Below are 20,189 nucleotides of genomic sequence, written 5' to 3' on the forward strand. Positions count from 1 at the left end.
CTTCTATATCCCTCTTAATTTGTACATCTAAATAATGTGAAATATCTGGAGAATATTCAAAAGTAAATTTCAAGAAACTGACTCTTATGTTCACATATTCAAAGAACTGTAGAAGTTCTCCTTCAGTTCCTTTCCATAAAAGGAAAAGATCGTCTACAAAATGATGAAAAAATGCTATATTTTTCCCTATTAAGCATTTAATATATTGAGACTCCCATTCAGCCATTACAAGGTTGGCGTTGCTATTGGCACAAGGAGTTCCCATAGCCATGCCATGCAGTTGCAAATAATATTGATGTTCAAAAATAAACGCATTGTGTTCTAGAGTCATTTCCAATAAAAAGCATATAAGGTCAAGATGCTGTATGCTATATTCACTGTTTCTCAAAACAAATGCTTTCATCATTTCTATCCCTTCTAAATTGGGAATCATGGTAAATAAAGATACAACATCCATAGTGACAAGAAAGTCAAAATCACTAAACTCTGCAGAATTCAAATACATATAAAGCTCTTCAAGAAATTGTTTACTGTCTTTTAATACTAAATCATATCTATCTAAGACGGGTCTTAACTGTTTTTCAATATAGATGAAGAAAGATTCTATTAACCAGCCGGTGCCTGAAACAATAGGTCTAAATTTAGGGGTATGTGGGTCTTTATGTACTTTGGGTAACCAATGTAGGTATGGAACTAGTGGTTGTTCAATCATCAGATATTGAAACATTTCCTTGGAAATAATACCCATCTGCAATGTTTCCATAAGTGCTCTCTGAATTCTTAGCTTCATTGCTTCTATTACTTCCACATCAATCTTCTTATAAGTGTTAGTATCACTAAACATATCCCTGATGGTATCAGAATAATACGCCCTGTTCATAATAACTATTGACCCACCTTTATTGGCTGGGCGAATAACTATGGTATTGTCATTGTGCAGATTACTAAGAGGAAGTAGCTTCACCGAATTCTTGATTTTTAAAAAAAAAAAATTATACCCTGAAAAGGATGTGGAATATGAACGATGCAACTTAGCATGGAATATTTCTGACCAAGCACTCACGGAACTTGAATAAAAGATACTGAATAGAGGTGTATCATTCATTCCTGGGCAAATGGCTGATTTACCAGAAACTCTATTAGACTTTAGACTGGTTATATGTAATTTGTCTTTGAAAGTCGTTTTTAAAAATCAAGAATTCGGTGATGCTACTTGTATTTTTAAAAAGCCTAGTGCTTTTATACCTGCAACTAATCCAGCTTTTGAAGTTTTTCTTAAATTGTGTGCAGAAGATGTTTATAACTATTTCTTTAGTAATAGAAAATGTAATAAGTTTATGAATCTTTCTTTTGATGAAAAACTAGCTCTTAGTAATCTGCACAATGACAATACCATAGTTATTCGCCCAGCCGATAAAGGTGGGTCAATAGTTATTATGAACAGGGCCTATTATTTTGATACCATCAGGGATATGTTGAGTGATACTAACACTTATAAGAAGATTGATATGGAAGTAATAGAAGCAATGAAGCTAAGAATTCAGAGATCACTTAAGGAAAAATTACAGATGGGTATTGTTTCCAAGGAAATGTTTCAATATCTGATGATTGAACAACCACTAGTTCCATACCTACATGGGTTACCTAAAGTACATAAAGACCCACAGACCCCTAAATTTAGACCTATTGTTTCAGGCACTGGCTGGTTAACAGAATCTTTCTCCATCTATATTGAAAAACAGTTAAGACCTGTCTTAGATAGATATGATTTGGTATTAAAAGACAGTAAACAATTTCTTGAAGAGCTTTATATATATATTTGAATTCTGCAGAGTTTAGTGATTTTTACTTTTTTGTCACTATGGATGTTGTATCTTTATTTACCATGATTCCCAATTCAGAAGGGATAGAAATGATGAATGCATTTGTTTTGAGAAACAGTGAATATAGCATGCAGCATCTTGACCTTATATGTTTTTTATTGGAAATGACTCTGGAACACAATGTGTTTATTTTTGAACATCAATTTTATTTGCAACTGGCTGGCATGGCTATGGGCACGCCTTGTGCCAATAGCAACGCCAACATTGTAATGGCTGAATGGGAGTCTCAATATATTAAATGCTTAACAGGGAAGAATGTAGCATCTTTTCGTCGTTTTGTAGACAATCTTTTCCTTTTATGGAAAGGAACTGAAGGAGAACTTCTACAGTTCTTTGAATATGTGAACACAAGAGTCAGTTTCTTGAAATTTACTTTTGAATATTCTCCAGATATTTCACATTATTTAGATGTACAAATTAAGAGGGATATAGAAGATGGCAGTATTTCCACAAATGTTTATAGAAAAGAGTGTTATGTACCTTCTTATCTGCAGAGAGATAGTATGCCACTGGGACACATATTCCCTAATGTTATGAAGGGACAAATGTTACGTGTCTTAAGGCTAACAGCTGATGATATGGACTTTGAAGAGAGCTTAACAAAGCTCACTAAAGATTTTGAACATAGGGGCTGTGATAGTACTGAGGTTCACAAAACGAATGAAATAGTTAGGAAAGAGAGGAAGAATCTTGGCAAACCTTATTTTTCCTCACCACAAAGAAGAAATGTTTCAAACTCTAGGTCTATAGATATAAAATGCTGTTTTAATTTAGCATACAGTAGTGAAGTCAATGTTTTTAAAAATATAGTTAGTAAACATTGGCATGTCTTGCAGATTGATGAAAATACAGCTGGAATTCTTGGCACTAAGCCCTCTTTTGTTTATAGGAACAAGAAATCATTAAGAAGACAGTTATGTTACCCTAAACATGAAGGGCACAACATGAACCAGATTCTGACAGGCACTAAGAAATGTGGTGCTTGTAATTTCTGTACTAGTATAATAGAAGATCCGATTTTATACATCCTGATTCTGGGCATAAATTCACATTTAATGTTAAAGCAGATTACAACACCAAAAATCTAGTATATCTAGCCAAGTGCATGAAATGTAGAAAATTTTATGTTGGCAAGACTAACAGACGTCTCCGTGAAACGATAAGCGACCATTTATATTGTATTAGTAAAAGATTAGAGTATAGTGCACTTGCTAAATATGTAGCACAGGAAGGGGATCAGCATAAATTTGCTTTTCAAGTATTGGAGGTTACCAGGACTGATATGAGACTAGGTGATGTTATTAATAATACTGAACGCAACAAAACCAGATGGATTCTTAGACTTAGAGCACATAAGGGCTCTGGTCTAAATGATGTAGTCCCCCTGAAACCAGAATTAAATAACAGGGGCTTGAGAAAGTAATTTATATAACATATAAATATGTTCAGATTTTCAGATTATTTAGTGTATAGTTAAACTTTTATTATAGTCTATAATATTATGTATTTTGTATATATACATATATTTTTATGATGGATGTTTTTTTATTGTGGATGTCTTTTTAAATAGTCCTCTTCCTGAGTTCACTCTTTTTTACATATCACATGATTAATTATTGATGTTAAGTTGTCAATCTCGCCTTCATTCTTGCTGGATGGGTTCGGCTCCGACTCGGCCAAAACTAAAGCTCGAGAGCTAATTCCACCGGCTCGAGGCTCCCCTATATCCCACAATGCTAGGCGGTAACTACTCAGATCTCGTTTGCCGCTATAGCTGACGAGGTGCTTTTCTACCGGCTCAGGCAGGTGAGTTAGACTTTTACCTTATCAGGTACTTCTAAAACCCCCTTTTTTGTTGTCATACATAACCTTTTAGTTTAATTTAAGTATTTAGATCAATCGACCCCTGTTTGTCGAGTCCTTTTTCCCTTTCTTCCCTTATCTTGTAGGCCTTCGGCCCCTACCCTTCCCCCAGTCCATTAGTGACTAGATTAGTTGTTCTTTTTTCTGTTAAGGGCTTGTGTGTGTGTGTTTGTGGCTTGTTTTAGCCTTTAATAATTTAATTTAATAATTTAATAATTTTTTCTGTAAAGGGTGTGTCTGTAGTGTGTTTGTGTTGTGTCAGGCACTCCTCTTTACAATGTCAAAAGACAAGGTCTCAGGCTTCAAGAAGTGTGACTCGTGCTGTCAGAAAATGTCTCTGACAGACGGTCACACTTCTTGTGTGTATTGCCTGGGACCTGTGCACCTGCAGGGCTCTTGTGCTGTTTGTCATAGTTTTAGCCCTAGAGTCCTGCAGGAATGCAAGAACAAGCTAATCTTGCGGGGCTTATTAAAGCTTGAAGGCCCCCCGACTCAGTCTGTGTCGGGGAAGCCTTCCAAAACTTCCAAACAGTCGGCTCCAGTTCCAGAGTCGACTGCTGGAAAGACTAAGTCGGCTTCGACATCGGCTCCGGCTGGAGCCGATGTTTCCAAGCCTCATACTGTTACCTCGACTCCGGCTGGAACCGAGGCTGATAAAACTCTGTCGGCTCCGATACTTTTATCGGAGCAGCAGTCTAGGAAGAGGTTCAGATCCCCCTCTATCGGCTCCGTGCATTCGGCGCCAGGATCCCCTCTCCTTTCTGAACGGAGCCATAAAACTCATTCCTCACGGTCGTCCAGGTTATCTGACCATGATTTGCAAAGGGTAGTGAGTAGACTTCTCAAGTCCGAGGCACTGGCCCAAATGCTGCATAGCCCGACTCACCAGTCAGTGGCTATTTTCGTTCCCCAGTACATTCCTCCTCCGACTCCTTTGAGTTTGGAGCCAGGGCTTGTCGGAGCCATGGCTGTCGGTGGGTCGGATCCGATACCTTCCCTTTCGGCTCCGTCGTCTGCTCCGATCTCCTCCTTGGAGGGATCTTGGCGCCGAGCTTCCCTCGTCGGCTCCGAGGGGGCGAGTGGCATCGGACCCTTGTCTGACCCCACTCTCCCTCTCGGGGCTTCGGCGTTGGTGAGTTCGCCTCTAACATGGGCTTCGGAGCCGTCCCTGTTGGTGCCGGGGGAGGTCCTTGTCTCTTCGGAGCGGGGGCCTCTGGCCTTGCCTGACAGGGGTGCCTTCGAGGTCATGCGGAGTGTGCTAGAACCAGGTTCTGCCCCACAGTCGGCTCCTTCAGCCCCCCCATCTACAGTGCCTGCGGTGATTTCTACTCACCCCCTTGTCTTAGACCGCAGAGAGCCAACTCCTCAAGTTTCCCCATTGGGAATTTCCTCCTCTTCCGAGGCCTCTCCTGACCCGGCAGGAGATCCCCCAAGGAAGAGGTAGTGCAAGAGGAAGCACATTGACTCCCCTGAGTCTATCACCTGTGACACTGACTTAGAGGAATCCGAAGGTTCCCCTCGATCCCACTCTGAGGATGTCTCCTTTGCTGACATCCTTGAGATCCTGAAACAGAGGGGGAACTGGCCATCCCTTAACCCTTCGGAGGATGAGTCAGTGTATCTTGAGGCGTTTGGCTCTCACCCTTCTACCTCCTAGGTGTCCCCTCCCTTTGACCCCCTTATGGAAGTGGTGGCAAGGAAGGCTTGGACGGCTCCTGATTCAGTGGAACCCACCCCGAAGAGACCATCTAAATTTATTACTGCCCCTAAAGATAAAGATTTTTTATCCAAAGGTGTCCCTGTTGATGCCATGGTGGTGGCTGCGGCCACTAAGAAGGAGTTAGCTGATCCTTCGGTTCCTGTCCATCCTCCTAATAAGGAATCTAGGACCATGGACAGGTATGGCAAGTGGATGTTCTCATCAGCGACCTTTTCGACGCGTTCGCTGAATTACTTATGCCACTTCACTCGTCTCCAGAGAGATTTACTCAAGGATATGGGTGAACTGATAAAGGATCCTACAGCTGAGGGGTTCAAAGACACAATGAACTCCCAGTTGGCAACCCTGAATTCCATCGTTAACTCCTCCATGCGGCTGGTATCATATGCTGCAGATGGGGCGAGTAGAGCCACAGGCACAGGTGTTGCCTTACGACGTCACGCCTGGATGCGGCTATGTAACTTTGCGGACCCTTTCAAGGCGTCCTTCACCAATTCTCCCTTTGATGGATCATCCTTGTTTGGTCCACAGGTGAAGGATACATTGACCAGGTGCGAGGTAGAAGGTAAGACTCTCTCTGCCGTAGGAGTCCGTTTTCTACCCTTCTAGACCCTATCCCAAAGGTCAGGGGAAGAAAGATGTGGTTCCAAACAATCCCAGGGAGTCTCATCTGACGACAGGCGATTCCCTCTAGAGGCAGAGGGGGGAATAATAATAATAGACACCGCCCTAGAGGCAGAGGAGGTCCGCAAAACCAGGGTAGCAGAGAATTGTTCTCTGACAAACCCTTTCAGCATCCCTGAGGGGCTGCCCGGCTGTCCACCTTCGGAGGCAGTCAGGGGAAGATTATCCCTGTACCCAAAAGCCTGGCTTTCCCTTACTCAAGACAAATGGGTACAGTCGATAATATCCGAGGGTTACAAAATTCCCTTTGTTCACATCCCATCCCAACCCAAAAGATCCCTTCCAGACGTTCCACCCGGTCTAAGGGAACAAGCAGCATTAGAAATTTCAAAGCTGCTATCAAAAAGAGCTATCCAATCAGTCCCAGCAGACCAGCAAGGATCCGGAATCTACTCCAAATTCTTTTTGGTACCAAAAAAAACAGGGGACTGGAGACCCATACTGGATCTCAGCTACTTAAACAAGTATGTCAGGAAAACAAAATTCCGGATGGTCACGCTACAGTCCATTCTACCCTTCTTGAGTCAGGACAATTGGATGTGCTCGATAGATCTTCAGGACGCGTACTACCACATCAAGATGAACAGACGCTCCAGGAGATATCTCCGCTTCAGGCTGGGAGCCAGTCACTACCAGTTCAGGGCCCTGCCCTTTGGTCTCACTACAGCCCCCCGTGTGTTTACCAAATGCATGGCAGTGGTCGCGGCTCACTTGAGACGTCAAGGATTCCAGGTGTTTCCATATTTAGATGACTGGCTCCTTACCGCCACCACCAGACATCAGCTTCTTCTATTTAGGGACTTCACCATCCAATCTTGCCAACGTCTAGGCATTTCGATAAATTTCGAAAAATCTGCCTTGTCGCCTTGTCAATCTATTACCTTTATAGGCGCCATCTTAGACACACTCAATCTTTCAGCCAGACTCACAGAGCAGAGAGTGTCAGACATTCGGAACCAAGTTTCCCTTCTCTTACAATGCAACAAAGTCAAAGCCAGACTAGTTTTGAAGGTGTTAGGACTCATGGCAGCAGCTATTCCCCTTCTCCCCTTAGCTCGCATTCACATGAGGATCCTCCAATGGATGCTGTTTACTCAATGGTCCTTTCAACAGCTCCCGATGTCCCATACCATAGTGATAACTCAATCATGCAAGAATCAACTGTCTTGGTGGATCACATCACCTCAACTTCTCCGAGGAAGACCCTTCACTCCCCCCCCCAGTCGCCACGTTGACAACAGACGCCTCCCTGATCGGGTGGGGGGTCATTATCAGGGCAGGACAGTCCAGGGCACGTGGCAACCTTTCGAGTGCCACTTGCACATAAACGTCTTAGAGATGAGAGCAGTGCTTTTAGCATTGCAAGCCCTTCACGACTCTCTTCCCACTGGGACTATTGCAATTCAAACGGACAACATGTCCGTAGTGTGGTACATCAACAAACAAGGAGGAACCAGATCATACCCTTTATTTCGAGAGGCACTCAGACTTTGGCAATGGGTGATCTCTTCTCAGCGTTTTCTGATAGCAACGCACATTCCCGGGAAATCCAACGTTATTGCAGACAAATTGAGCAGAGCAATTCTCATGCCCCATGAGTGGTCTCTAAAGAAATCAGTTCTAGAAGAAGTATTCCTAAGATGGGGCCAGCCTTGCTGCGATCTTTTTGCTACTCCCCAAAACAGCAAGTGTCATGACTTCTTCACTCTCTTCCCATTACCAGGCCATCCCACCAGAGACGCTCTAGTCCACGATTGGCCCCGGGGACTTCTATATGCCTTTCCCCCCTTTCCACTGATATCTCAACTAATTCAGAAAGCCATCGCCTTGAGAGTGACAATGATCCTCATTGCCCCTTACTGGCCTCGACAGATATGGTTTCCCTTTCTTCATCGTTACCTTTTGGAGCAGCCTTGGCATCTGGACCCAGTACCAGATCTGATAACCCACCAATCGGGTCAGCTGCACCAATCTCTGCCTTCTCTAAACCTCACAGCGTAGTTTCTCCGATTCCAACCTTAGCCAGGCTTCCCTCAATATCTCGCTCGGTCCGAGATATCTTGATTGCCTCTCATAAATCCTCTACCCGGAAGATTTATAGTAGCAAATGGAAACGCTTCTCTTTTTGGGCAACATCAAGAAACATAGATCCCTTTACTGCACCTATCCAGACTATTCTAGACTTTCTAGCAGAACTCATTCATTTAGGATCTTCTGCATCTACCATTAGAGTTCAATTGGCTGCCATATCAAATTTTCATGTTGGTGTTTCAGAGTCTAGCATCATGGCTCACAAACTCTGTAAAGCCTTTCTAAGGGGTGTATTTCTTCTCAAACCTCCAATCAAAGATCCCCCGCCTCAATGGGATTTGAACTTGGTTCTGGCATCTTTAATTCTTCCCCCCTTCGAACCGGCGGCTTCATGTTCTCTGAAGTTGCTTTCTTGGAAGACATTTTTTTCTGGTAGCTATAACTTCAGCGAGAAGGGTATCTGAACTTCATGCTCTGTGCAGTCGTCCTCCTTACTTAGTGTTTCACAAAGACAGGGTATCCCTCCGTACTAATCCATCCTTTTTGCCTAAAGTTTCCTCTCAAATAAACCTAAACCAAATTATTGATCTCCCCATCTTTTTCCCTAACTATTCGAACAGGTCAGAACAAAAGCTACATTTTTTGGATGTTCATCGCCAACTTAGATATTACTTAGACAGGACTAAACAATTCAGGAAATCTAATCAATTGTTTCTGTCATATGCGGAAGGAAAATTGGGCCTTCCAGTTACTAAAGTATCCCTCTCTAGATGGCTCACCTCTACAATTACCTTCATCTATGAGATCAGACACCAAAAACTACCCTCAAGACCTAGAGCTCATTCAACTAGGGCATTAGCTACATCCGTAGCTTTTCAGGATAGGCTGCCAATAGATTCCATTTGTGCAGCAGCCACCTGGGCTTCTCCTCATACATTCATTTCACATTACAAATTGGACATGGTTTCCAGAAGCCGTGCCAATTTTGGTTCCACTGTTCTCAAGAGTCTGTTCCGATAGGCCACCCGGGATAAGGTGCTAGGGACGCGATCCCATCCAGCAAGAATGAAGGCGAGATTGACAACTTAACATTAAGAAGTTATGTACCTACCATAACGTTCCATGTTAGTTGTCTTCTTCTCGCCTTCTTTCTTGCGTCCCACCCTCCTTCCCCCAAGCCTGGACAGACCGACAGGAATTCAGTTTGTGTTCTTCCTCTGGAAGTTGTCATTCCCACACGTTCTTCCACCTCTTTTATCCTTACTGCAGTCTGCAATACTTTTTACGCAGATTGTTTTGAGGTGGGTTTCCCTACTCCATTCTATGGAGACTAGGATTGCTTGGTATAGCTATCAAACGAGATCTGAGTAGTTACCGCCTAGCATTGTGGGATATAGGGGAGCCTCGAGCCGGTGGAATTAGCTCTCGAGCTTTAGTTTTGGCCGAGTCGGAGCCGAGGATCGGCTCCGAACCCATCCAGCAAGAAAGAAGGCGAGAAGAAGACAACTAACATGGAACGTTATGGTAGGTACATAACTTCTTATTAATTGATGGGGTTTTTAATCCTGTTTTATTTTTAGTTTTTCTGTGATCTGAAGAAGCAATTGTTTAAATTGTGAAACGCTCATCTCTTTTATTACATTTTCTGACTACATTTGAATTTGTAGTTTTGTCTTTTATCTGCCATGGAACTGCACTTTGCTTGTTTTTTACCTGCTGATAGTTTGGTTTTGTGTAGCTTATCTTTGTGAGGTATCTATTTTTTCTACTTGATACTGTTTATCAGTCTTACTCTAATCATGTTTTATTTTGTTTGCCTATTTTGTTGGTTTTAAAATGAGAAGCATTTATCATGACCAGTCTTATTTCAAAATTCTGCTTAATTAAGCTCAAATAGTTTTGCTTGCTGTCTTAATACACTGTCAACTCATTCATAAAAAATTTTCCTTCACCGCAGAGAAGATCAGTGATCTAATAAACAAGTTAGACAGAAGAAAGTTCAGTTATGCATTAGAAGAAAACATTCTATGTGTTTCAGCTTCTAGTCAAGAAACAAGGATAGCTAGAAAATCAAGAAGACAGTATTTCACTCTTTTTTTTGTGGTAAACTAAATGTAGGGTCCAGTAGTAAAGTTAAATATTTTTTTAAATGAAAATTTTGTATCTATATTTGTACTGGGATATCTGTGCTGGATTATACAATGACTTTAATGCTTATCTTCTCTCAGAGTTTACTCTTTATGGGCCATATTTGAAAAGCATTCCTCTCAGTGTAAGGCCTATTTATAAACGGGCCAGATTCCAAAAGACATGCTTTCAGTATAAGTGGTCACTTACACTGAGAGCATGTCTTTTAGAATCGGGCCCTATGTTTTTGATTTTTTTGAACCTTGTTTGAGATACACAACCACAAGCCAGCCTGTGTCATATTAACTTTATAATATAAAATATTCTGGGTTCCAATACCTGAAACATTTACAGACCAAAATAAGACAACAAGAACACTAGGTGCTGATGCTGTTCCACTAATGAAGAGGGGTTCTTCAAGTATGTCATCTAAGTAGTTTTATTTTTTTTCTTATTTAAAATTCAATAGTCAGCATTAACTAGCAGAAAAATCATATATTTGAGAGTATTCAAATATGAATATGCTCCTGTATATGTGTTGAACATTAATTTTGTACACATATCAACCAATCGACATTGCTGTTGTGAGATCAGTGTAATAGCAGGATCGTGGAATGTGCCCTTTTCCACTAGTGTGCAGTCTTGGAGCTGATATATTTATATAGCAGGCAGAATGGCAGGCACAGCCCCCCATATGGAGGGAGGAAGCAGACTTGCTCCACTGCAAAAAAACAGTATTTTATGATTTGCATTCGACAAGTTTATGTCAAGGGGCATGCTTCATTTACTGTTGGAATTTCAGATTTTGATGCCTTGTAGTCAGTAATCATGGCTGTGATTCTTTGCAGCAGTTATTCTCTTGATATATATGTGTGTGTGTGTGTGTGTGTGTGTGTGTGTGTGTGTGTGTGTGTGTGTGTGTATACATATATTGCCATGCAGAGAATGCTTACATAACTAGATAACGTATAAACCATGGATATTGAAATGCATATGACAGTATTTGTAATAAAGGACATGATTACATTATTTTAAGAAGCTCATTACATTTATTGGAGACTTGCAGCCATCTTTGCAGGCTTTACCTGTAAACTAAACAGAATGCCAATCTTATGTGTGGCCCATAACCTGTGCAGTAATCCTTTAAGCAATGTATCTTGAGCTTGTTTCTTGTTTGCTTTTCATTTTTTACTTTGATTGTGTTTTCCCCATGAAACAAGTAGATAGTTGTTGTCAGGTAGCAGGTCTTTTTTGGATAAGAAATATTTTTACAAGTGGGGGTATCACAGAGATTGCTACTTTCAGCATGTTACTTGGTACTTTAATAAAGCTGAATATAAATTATAATTAGAACTGGGGTGCAAGGAGAAGTGGTTTGAGTTGAGTGCTGCTTGTTTTTCTTATACTTGGTTTTGACTGTCATTCCAGTAATGTATTAAAAAAGTAATTTATTTTTTCATGCCGCACAACCTTTTTGTTTCCATCTAGATATTAAGTAAGCTATCATGCAGCCAAAGCACTGAAATATTTTTTTTCTTCTACACTTCATTTTGTCTTGATTGGACTCTCATGATGAAGGTTTGGCACCCAGGGTGGGAGTGTATTTAATTAAAGTTACAGTTTTTGTGGTTTTTGAGCATAGCTCCTCCCCTTTCTATTTGCCCACACCCCTTCCCATTGACCCCATCCATTCAGCTGTCTCCTGCAGCCCCCCTTTGATTTGAAGTCACCAGCCACCACTGCTCTCAAGAACAGATTAAACAACAGACAACTAGCAGTGCTTCCCAACTCCAAGAGATGAGATAAACACCTTGCGCAGCAAGATGTCTGATCCTAGAATTTCTTAATGTAAATTGTTAGGTTTTTGCTGAGTACTGGTGACAATTCTGATGGTTGGCTGCAAGGTGTTTCTAAAGACAGCTTGGATAAAATTTGGATCAGATGAGTTATGAACAATATTCCACATACGGAAGACTGTGGTAGGTCTCCTATCATAATCAGACTCGAAATGGATGTCAAGAGATTTACTTAGAGAGCAAAGCTTGCATGGTGAATTTCTTGGCATCAGTTTTGGTTAACATCTAACAACCGTTTATGATTGGACATCTGATCATAATGCTTTCTAATATATTTTGAGTTCTTTTGGCCTGTGTGTGATACTACATGCTACAAAAATGAAATAAACATTTAAAAGGTTGTGTGGGAGAGACAATTATGTTACAGCCTTTAAAGGTTTTAAACATTTCGTAATGCATTTCTGTGGTGAATGCTGATACTTTGACAGCACGGAAATTGTGTTAATTATTTTAGTAAGCACCTCGTTAAAACAAGCTTTTTATAGCAAGGATCTTAAATGCAATCCTCACTATATCAAGGACAATATTTTTTCCCATTTTCAAAACATAATCAGAGAGATCTCTTTCATTAAACTTATTTTTTCTGGCATTGCATGAGTACAGAAGTTGAAATATAGTCACATCTGATTCCACACTTGATAAATTTACATGACCAAAAACTGAGCTAAGTGATGAAGCCTTGAAAAATTCTGTTTTTAGCTCATCCAGTATTGAGTACTGACTATCTTCAGGTCATCATGGCTGGATAGTCTTCATCTCTGTTTGTAGTTCAGTCACAGGAAGCCTTTTGTTCAAATGGTAGTGAAGTTTTTTGGCACTCATAAGTCATTTCATTTTCATACAAAACTGACAAGACTGTCTTCAGACGTGCAGTAAGAAAATAACTTCTTCTGTACCAAGAAAAAACATCTCTGTGGTTATTATTTAATAGAATGAAAAGGTGTAGAATGGAGAGATTGAAAGTAAAGTAATATATTTATGTTTTCATATGTCTTTATTTCTACCATTTACTAGAAGTTTTTAAGGTTTATTTTTTCATTATGTTTTTAAGCTAGGGCTTTGTCATGTTTACAAGGCAGTTGTCAGATGTCTCTTCAATACAAGAAAACGTAATCTGTAACAGAATGTAAAACCATGCTATGAAAAGAGAAGGAGAGAAGAGAGAGACATGTATGACTGTTTTTTTTTTTTTTTACATTTGTCCTAAGTTAGTTCAGGTCCATTCTCCACTGCTTTATACTTAACCTTTGTTAGCACCCCTAAGCACTGTTAACACTGGCTGCCATACAAGGGAGATCACTTAACACGTTTTTCCTGATAATGGAGTGGAATCGCAGCACCTTATGTTCAACATCTATTTACAATATAATGTTATGTTCTCAAAATGTTCAGCAAATTGGTAATAAGATGTGAAGACAGCAGCAGAGAAAAAATGCTTTCCAAAACATAGTTTGTTCAAACTAATTAACACTGTAATTGAGAAGATTACATAATCAAGAAACTTACTGATTATCAGACATTACAATAATTAATATACATTCAATTTCATGTGCAACAATTATTCAAAAGAAGCAGTATTAAACATTTTTATATACTGTTGCCTGACAGTTTCATTCCCTGTCTGAGATTCCTTCAGTGTGGAGTTTTCATGTTTGCAGTTTCTTCATCTGGCTTTTTGAAAAGATTTAAATTTTTTATATGTCATTATGACATGTGGGTAAGTTGGTCTTGTGATGCCCGTGCCCTGGCCCAGCAATCAAGGAGCCTCAATCCTCACCACTAACACCAGAGAAGGTGTCTCATATATGAAGAAAGGTTAACAAATACACACAGTAAAGTGCAATTTCCCTTAAGAGCACACAGAGATCACAGTCAGTTCTGGGCTAGTCGCTCCCTTGCTCTCCAGGTCCCCAATAAGACTCCCCACTGGCACAGCTATAGGGTACAGATCTCTGCCTAGCTGGGCAAGCTAAAACCTCCAGCACCCTCTTTGTCCAACTAGTGCTTCATGTCCCTGCCCAAGTAGCTGACACACACACACTTTGAAATAAGAGTTTATACAGACACACAGACACTCGTGGGAAAGGCTGGCACAGGTTCTCCAGCTGTGCCTCTATTACCCAGACTATATGGTAGTACAGCCTGCCACCACCCAGCTAATATTTATCAGCTACTCAAAGGCCCTTAAAAGGGTGTCCAATTATTACTGTGCAATATTATTATCCAATTGGCAGTATAACTAAACAGTCATGGCTTATTAGAGTAACTTGGTACAGTAATCACTATAAATATGCAGTATACTCTAGAGCTTAAATTATATCTACACAAAACAGCCACAGTTGAAAGGTTTTAAAGTATTTAATAATAAATAATAAAAACACAAGATAATACTTCTTACTACACAGTGCAAGTCAAGAGTTTGGAGATCACAAAGAAATACTTAAACTAATTCAGTAGTACAGTTCTGACATCACAGAAGAACACTTAGCCTAATCTTTCTAGTTTCTACTATTTCTAAAAGAAAACACAAGTCTAAGATAACTTACATATGAGCAAGACAGTGCTGTGCGTTGGATGGTAAAGACAAAAATTCTTAATAATCTTTGGTTCTCTCTGTTTAAATTGAAATTGCAGTTCTGATTCACATTACATCATTGTTCACACTTTCCTGGGGTTCCCAGGCTACACATTACATCATTCTTCACACTTCCCTGGGTTCCCAGGCTAACAGAAACTGCATTTACATTCTTAACATCTCCTTTTGTTATCTTGCAGCTGGTCAGGAAGCAGAGCAATAAAAATAAATTTGTACATTTAAATCTAGCAATTTTACTCTTGGTTAACACTATAGCAAGAATTCCTTCATCTAGACCCTTCAGCACCACTGTCTACGTCAAAGTGCAACAACATGCTTTACTTTGGTCAGTAGAGTGCACTGTTGTCACATTTCTTTCAGTTCCACAGGTAACACTATTTCTTTACATTTAAGACAACAAGCCTGTAGTTTACATTCATATTTACAAATGACATAATTATCTGTAAAATTCTATCTGGCTAGGCTGGCTGCCTTCATCTATCTTTACCCAATCTTCACAGGACTGATGGGTGATAATTAAACTGTGCATGTGTTATACATGCTGCCTACCAAAGTAGATTCCCCATATATGTAGCATACATGCAAGAATGCATCCTCTGATGGGCTGATATCCTAACATCTCTGCCGTGACAGTGTATTCATTTGGATGCACAGTCAAAATCACCTGTAGTAATCTGTATGAAGGCCTTGACATCTGAAAAGATAGTAATAGTGTTCAGTATCATAGCAAAAAAAAAAAAAAAACTAGCAACAGTGCCCCACAGTTAGGCTCAAAAATTAAATTGCTAGTCAAGCAAATGGAAAATGTTCTATTTGCACCTTATCCTTCATCAAGTGACCTGACTGGAACATCTGTTGGGCATTGGAGTAAAATATGAATTTCAAGAGTTCCAGTGATAACTATTTGCAGGACAAAGCTATGTTATTTCTGATTATTGCAATAAAGAATAACTACCAGTGCTACACCAGCAATGTTATTCTCACAGTGTGCATTGAAATCTAGCCTGATCTACATGAAGATAGTTTGGACAAGCACACAGAGTGCATATTCAGAATATATATATACATATATATATATATATATATATATATATATATATATATATATATATATGTATATATATATATATATATATATATATATATATAAGATTTTAAACACGTGTTTTAACAATAGGATGTACATACTGACTTGAGACTGCAGAATTGTCTAATTCCAAGCCAGCTAAATTATTTCAAGGAATGGTCCACAAAGGTACATTATTTTTTGTGGCAAAGACACATAAAACAGTTGTGAACTGTCCAGCAGCCAGCTGGACTACAGTTAGTTACCAGATATAAATGAATCACCCAAAGCCCAAGCTGATACTGTGAAAGTAATGACTATCATTACTCAATCAATGGCTGCAAATCTGAACCGACAAGGCTGTACCGAATGTAGAAACTTGATTGTACCCCTATTAAAAAAGAATGACTGAACTTGCGCATTTCCAGAGGGTGCCCAGCCCTGTGCCATGGTAGTATAAAGTCCTGACTGCACAACCATAACTGGCTCTGTAGTGCCCAGTGCCACACCTCAGTTTAGCACCTCTCAACTCTATGCTGAGCAGCAAAGGTAAAAAAAAAAAAAAGATCCATTCTCTGATCTGGCTGTCTTCACCTGCCTCATAAGCAGAGTCAGGAACTAGAAAAGAAAAGAAAAAAATTCCGAAATGCCGGTTCAGAAATGAATGCACTAGTGATCGAAAACCATCTGCCAAGCATACCCCCCTAAAAGCTTGCACCCAAGGCAGCTGCCCACCTCACCTCACCCTAGCTACACTTCCACCAGACTATGCTCCAAATAAACTGTGACTGATTAGCGGCATGAGCACTGGAGGGACCAGGTGTGCTAGGATGGGAATGAACATACAGCATCAGCTCATCCATCCTGAAAGATAGGTGGCAGCTTGGCTTACCACTCTGGGAACACCTGCAGCAGAGCAGGTGTATCACCTGTAACTATGAGCCTTGCAAGCCTACTCTGCAATGTTACATCACTTCTGAGGGAATTGGCATTTGTGGTAATATGCATGTGACCACTGTGAGCACCAGTGCTGAGCTTACAAGCCACCATGGGACGATGCCTGAGTAGGAGATACCCAATACCTAAAATGCAGATCACAGTTCCTGTTCATGGTAGTCTTCTCTGTTATCCTTTAGAAACAAACAGGCCATAGGACTGCTACCCCCAGGGAATCGATGGGTCAACTGAGTGTCCAGATTAGTAGACCTAGAAGATTTTTCAGTACAGGAGTATGAATAAATACATGTGTGTACATGTGTGTGTGTGTGCGTGTGTGTGTGTGTGTGTGTGTGTGTGTGTGTGTGTGTGTGTGTGTGTGTGTGTGTGTGTGTATATATATATATATATATGTGTGTGTGCGTGTGTGTGTGTGTGTGTGTGTGTGTGTGTGTGTGTGTGTGTGTGTGTGTGTGTATATGTATGTGTGGTGCAGCGGTTTGCATTGTCACCTCACAGCAACAGGTTCTCTGGCCCAATTCTCAACTGGGGTGCCTTCTGTGTGGAGTCTGCATGTCTTCCCTGCATTTCTGTGGGTTTGCTCTGGGTGATCCAGTTTCCTCCCACATTACAAAGACATGCATCTAGAGCATTTTTCCCTGGGCCTCCGCTGAAAATTGGCTCATTCCAAGTCGGACTTTCCCAGTAAACAAATGTTAAATAAAAATAAAATTAAAAAAAAATAAATAAAATATGTGTGTGTGTGTGTGTGTGTGTGTGTGTGTGTGTGTGTGAGTGTATGTGTATATATATATATATATATATATATATATATATATATATATATATATATATATATATATATATATATATATTAAAACAACATCAGAATGAAATGATCAGAAAGAAGCAAATAAGATCAGTCATTAAATTCGGCACATGTTATACAGTAACCTTGATGCTGATGTCATGGTATTCCCAAAAGGCAGCACAATCAAATGGCCCAAAGCTCCTTGGTCCAAGTGCAGTGGGGTCTCAGATGATATCAAGTCCCTAAAAGGGGCACTTAATAAAAGACTGAATATGTAAGGAAGAAACTGTGTTTCTGTTAAAGAAAAACAGTAAAGATCCAGAAATCTGAACTGCCTGATTACTGAGAAACAATGTAATTTCATGGAATATAACATTTTAGACTATAAAGTACACATTTGCCTTAACTTATTCTTCTTTTTACATTTGCCAGTTCAATACTCAGTCTTCTTTGCTGGATGATTTCTACTAAAGAAACTCTCTTTTTATAATGTTGAAACATTAGGCTGGGTTGGCACAATGGTTACAGTCTTCACATAGACAGGATACAGGGTTTGATTCAAATCACTGTTTATAGGCTACACTTGCAATAGTCTGTGGACTGATAATTCTAGTATTTATCTGTTAATCTATAGGGAAATTGCAGCATTGATTTGAAATTACCTTTACAATCTGAGGCATAATCCACAGCTCATGAAAATGGATTATATTTATCCAGCTTACACAGTCCTTCAGCCAGATTCATTACTGTTTCTTTTTCTACTTTTCTACTTTCCCTAATTGCTAGTCTGTTCTACTGTGATCTGTTCAGTTTCTCTGTTTATTACTATATAGTTTTAATATTGTCAGTTTTGAGCTATTATATAAGCCAGTGTTATCCTGATGTGTTTATATATCATATGACTATTTGTTTTATTTTTATAGGTCATGGCAGAAGGGAGTCTGCAAGGACTTGCTCTCCCTACCTAGTTATCAAGTGATTAAATAAATAAAATAAATAAACTATAAGATATGTAGTGCACTACTAATAGTGTCAATGCAGGAAATACAGTTGATTAAAAATCCTTATTAAACCTGAAAGAAAATAAGTAAAATTGCCCTTGTTTTTTCCATAGGAGATCATTGGGATTGTAGTGTAATGTGCCTTGGCTGCAGAAAGACTGCTGTGAGCCATGGGGTCTCACAGCAGTGAGCAATGGGGTGTCACAGCAGTGATACATTTTAACTGTACCCCAGAGGTCATCAGTAAAAGAATCCTGTATGCAGCTCTGCTTTCAGAATGAGACACTTTAAGATCTATAGGCCATAATTTAAAGTATTTCCTGACTAGTCATTATTTTGTATAACTCAAAAACTCCCACAGGATGTACAAGTCTGTCACCCTGCAGCTCTGATAACCATACAGGGTGATATTGATATAAGCTGATTTGTCATAATGACTGAAGATAATTAACAATTGGAGCTCTTCACTCTTTTACTATTCACTTGGTATAATCTGAGGAAAAATACGTTGGAAAAGTAATCAAAGGTAACGCTTGTTTAATTGTCGTACAGTAAAATATTGCTACTACTGTTTTTTGTTTATCTTCAGTACACAATGTAAGAGGTTTGGAGTGGTTAGACATCAAGCAGTAGCATAGCAGCACCCAGATGCATTCAAGCTAAGTACTAGCGGGTCTTCTTGGTTCCACAGTTTGAAAGGCATGCTGGGATTGGTTAGAATCTACATGATTCTGAGGCAATTTCCTACAGACTAAGCAAGACACAACAAAATTGAATCCACAAAGTGACAGCTAGTGTCTCTTGTTGTAAACTGGTAACTTTCAAGTGATGCTAATCAGCTCTAGGAACAACTGACAAATCAGATGTTTATATCCATGCAGTAATTTCAAGATTAAGTACAATCCCCACATGGAAGGTATTTAAGGCAAGCCCCTGTTACACATTCTGAATTTATCACAATTTAAGCTTGCTTAGTTTTGAGGCATTGGGGGAGACAGAAAAATTTCAGCATATTCAACTTAAATAGAAGTCTTGTCTTTGTGCGGCAGGAAAATATAAAACAATAACTTGGGTATTTGTTCATTTATGTGACATACTGCTTAATGCTAGCAGAAGGTGATTATGACATTTACTCTTATTGTGTGGTCTTAATTACTGTTATGCGACTAACAGTTATGTTGTGCATGGAGTGCAATTATTATCCCCTGAAATCAATCAGTAAAAAGAAAGGCATAAATACCAGACTTTAGAAAGGTGCTTAACAAGCTTTTGTTAAGCACCTCTCACCATTGTTAAGCTGTAATATTATGCTTCTCTCGTCAGGTGAATTTTTTGATATCCGTGTCTTGAACACATAACACTGAGGATCATGACTGAGTTGCCAATCATAACCCACTTATTTTGTGTTTGAGACATGGATGCCAAGAAATTCATCGCAAGATCAAAGCTCAAGAAGTGAATCTTGGCATCCATGTTGAGAACACAAAATTTATGGTTATGATTGGAGATCTGATCATAATTCTTTGTATTGCATGTACCATGCTCCATGTACCTCTAGTTATAGTAAAAAAATGAAAAAGAAAAAGTGTTGTGTTTTGCCAGCTTTCAAAGCCAT

The 20,189-nt window shown here is 39.7% G+C and overlaps 1 protein-coding gene across 1 annotated transcript in view; it reads left to right on the forward strand.

The window, feature by feature from the left end:
- Positions 1–20,189, forward strand: part of ADGRB3 (adhesion G protein-coupled receptor B3) — a 3,555,978-nt gene that overhangs the window by 3,184,414 nt on the left and 351,375 nt on the right. The window lies entirely within an intron of this gene.

The sequence above is a fragment of the Protopterus annectens genome, chromosome 2.part2 (assembly GCF_019279795.1).
Source record: "Protopterus annectens isolate FY-2018-M chromosome 2.part2, PAN1.0, whole genome shotgun sequence".
Classification (NCBI taxonomy): domain Eukaryota; kingdom Metazoa; phylum Chordata; order Ceratodontiformes; family Protopteridae; genus Protopterus; species Protopterus annectens.